Source organism: Peromyscus maniculatus, chromosome 3 (assembly GCF_049852395.1).
Source record: "Peromyscus maniculatus bairdii isolate BWxNUB_F1_BW_parent chromosome 3, HU_Pman_BW_mat_3.1, whole genome shotgun sequence".
NCBI classification, from domain to species: Eukaryota; Metazoa; Chordata; class Mammalia; order Rodentia; family Cricetidae; genus Peromyscus; species Peromyscus maniculatus.
In genome coordinates this window covers 127,252,257-127,255,690 of record NC_134854.1, presented here as the reverse complement: position 1 = coordinate 127,255,690, position 3,434 = coordinate 127,252,257, and the positions used below count along the sequence as shown (strand labels likewise).

At 38.5% G+C, this 3,434-nt stretch overlaps 1 long non-coding RNA gene across 1 annotated transcript; it reads left to right on the top strand.

Annotated features, from left to right (window-relative positions):
- The first annotated feature begins 958 nt into the window (after window positions 1–958).
- Window positions 959–3,118, top strand: LOC143272180 (uncharacterized). Its single transcript, XR_013049621.1, has 2 exons — window positions 959–1,056; window positions 2,778–3,118. It is a non-coding gene; the product is annotated as an uncharacterized LOC143272180 (long non-coding RNA).
- Window positions 3,119–3,434: the final 316 nt, after the last annotated feature.

Sequence of the window (3,434 nt, the reverse complement as noted above, 5' to 3'; positions counted from 1 at the left end):
GCATGTACCATGATACTTGGGCTCAAATTCAGGTGCTGTGCTTTTTAGGTAGGCACTATACCAATAGAACCATATCACTAGGCCTAAAATATTTTAAATAGATATCTCTTTAAATTTATAATAATTTTTCTCTTAAAGTTAGTATCTATTCTTTTGGATAACAAAAATCATTGAATCTCATGCTATTAATGTCCAGTAGTCAAAGACACATGGATAATATTTTGCTACTAGTTTTGATTCATATTTAATTTTCAACATCTAATATAAATATCTAATTTGAAGGAGAAGGTAGCCTGTCAGAATTTTGCTTTTAGACAGATTTCATTGGCAGAATACAGGTAATGTATTTGAAGAGGAGACATGTCATGATGGAGAATGGTAGATTTTAATACCAGTGCTATTACAAGGGGGTGGAAACAACCACAGGGATAATGGTTTATTTAAAAACTACTTAGGAAGTACAGGACTTCTTCAGAAAGAGAGGGGACATTATGACTTGGGAGTTCTATGATCTGGTCATTCACAACTACCAATAGCATTATCCAATACAGAGGTGAGATTGCTAAATTTTAAAAGGTTTTTATAGCAGTAACTCTGCCAGCTGGGACAGACGCTCAGCAAGGCTCTTCCAGAATGAGGCTTAAGAAGTCCCAACACACCGGCATCTGCTGTTTCCTCAGACGCAGCATCTCTGCCTTTTTCTAGTCAAAATATTATTTTCCATGGAGGAATGCCATTCTTTGATTGCATGGTGAGTATTCTCAAAACTAACACAGAGGGAAATAAAGCTTAGAGTGACTTCCAGTCACACTTTAATTGATACCTAGTACTGCTCAAAACCAAACACTTTGGGAAATTTCAATTTTATTACTCAATAATGCATTTACTGTTGTGTCACAATGTTTAGGTTTGTTGAGAGGGGGGTCTTTCTTTGTAGCCCAGACTCACCTAAAACAGAAGAATCTTCATGAACCTTGGACCACAGTCAGCTGACAGTGGCTCTGTGGCTACCACCATCATCAACATAGGCTGATAGCAAGTTGTGCATAACAAAGGGTATGGTCTTAATGTGTTTCTCATTTGTAATTGTAATAATGTATTAATGAAGTACTAGTGCTGGTAGATGGAAAGACTTTAACAGACTTAGTTTCTTTAGAGTCTACCTATATACACTAAAAGGGAGACATCACATGAAATCGAGAGCTAGGTAACAGTCCTCTGAAATGAAGTTCAAGTGCCTGCTAAATCCTAAGGAACAGGATGTGAAGTAAATCTATCTACTTCCAAAATGACTCATATGGCTCTAGAAGGGCAGGATCAAGCATGAGTGTTATGCATGAACAGGCATATTGGTTTAAACAGGGTTTTAATGATACTGTCTTAGGATCTAATGATTCTACTTTTTATTTTCAAATAAAGTTTATTTAAAAATGGTTAACATGCACCTAAATATTGAACCAGTGCTGTTTAAAGAGACTGGAATTGCAGCTAAGAGGGTAGTTCTTGGGTCCTCTTGTGTACAGTCACATGTCAGATCCATGACTGACTGTGGTTTAAGAGCACTCATTGTATTTGTTTCTTGGCTTACCAGAAGTAAATACTTGAAAGAAGCAACTTGGGAAGAAAGTTGGTGCTGGGGAATGTCGTTCTGTATGCTGTGAATGTGTATTGCTCTAATTAGTTGATGAATAAAATGCTCATTGGCCAGTAGCCAGGCAGGAAGTATAGGCAGGATAAGCAGACAAGAAGAATTCTGGGAAGAGGAAGGCTGAGTCAGAAGTCACCAGCCAGACACAGAGGAAGCAAGATGACAAGGCAGAACGGAGAAAAGGTACCAAGCCACATGGCTAAACATAGATAAGAGTTATGGATTAATTTAAGCATAAGAGCTAGTCAGTAAAAAGCCTGAACCATTAGACCATACAATTCATAATTAATATAAGCCTCTGTGTGATTATTTGGGTCTGAGTGGCTGCAGACTGGACAAGACATAGGAAAACTTTTAGCTACAAGTTGGGTTTGTTTCAAATTGTGATGCTGTCTATCTATCATGAGAGCAAAGACATGACAGCAGGTGACTCTGGTGTCAGGAGCCTGTGACAGCTGGGCTGATCACGAAGTAGAGCAGACAAAATGATAGAGGTGCTCTGCTGTCTTTCTCCTTTTTCTCTTTTTGTGCAGTCTTGGACCTCAGCCTGCTCAATGCCTCACATTAAAGGAAGCCCTCTTCTACTCAGTAAATCCTCTCTGGAAACTCACAGACATAATCAGAAGTTTGCCTCCTTAATGCCTGACCATGGTATTTCTAATGCAATCCAACTGACCATCATAATTAGCTGTCATTTACTTAAGCATTCTGTGACCTTTGTGTTAAATAAGTTAAAACATATAGGCTGTCTGGAGTAGTGCTTCACTAACAGAGTCTGAAACTTATTAGTCTTTAAAGATCATTATGTATATTTCCTATTTGACATCTGGGGAGATAAGGGGTGTAGGGAAAATATGCCCAGTTTAAATTAACCAATGTAATCTTAACTAGGTTAGAAATACAAAGGAACATATATTTCTTTTGGTTTTCAGGCAAAATAAATTATAAGCAAACAAGCCCCAGTGGTAACATAGTAATTCATTTTGTAAGATTATGAGCAGTGCCATGTGACTCATGAAGAGAATATTCTAGGACACTAGTTGGTGACAGGTGGACAAAGCCAGACAGACATTACCCCTTTGTGATCAACTTACAACTGGTTTGGTTTTGTTTTTCTTCTCTTTTGCAGGGAAGCATTACTATCTGCCAATCTATGTGAGGATGACTCCCCAGTAATCCCGCAAAGTGTTTTTGCTAGTTGACTCCTGGTTTTAATTGACTGATGTTTCTGTTAGAGAAATCATGGCTGCACTTGGATCTAAGTGATGTACTGCTGGCAGGGTTTGTACAGAGGCCAAGGAGTGAATGGGCCGTGGAGAGATGCCTTTTAGTTCCGCATTGCTCCATTCTTCCTGGGCAGGCAGCAAGCTCACAGGTGAAGAAACAAAGGAAACATCTGGCCACTGCAGCTGCCTTTGATGTTTATTTTGTAGTTGGCAAATTTCAAATATAGTGAGAGATTAAAATGTTTGCTAGTGTCTCCTCTCTGTCACTACTTGGCAGACCCTGGGAGAATTCCCAGCATGTCTTTTTTTTTAAAAAAAATGTTACATGCAGTGTCCACTTGCTGCTTCACTTGAAAAGAGTTTATTATCACCCTGTATCAGAAGAGTTGGATTATAGACCCGGGATATATTGTTGGCTTTTCCTGTCATTCTGAGGACAATAGATAGGAGGATATTTTGCCTCCCCGAATCTCACCTAGTGCATTTATAAATTGCAGCATAATTACAGTAGCAATTCCATTAAGTGTCTTTAGAATAACATTAAGGAGTTGGAAATACAA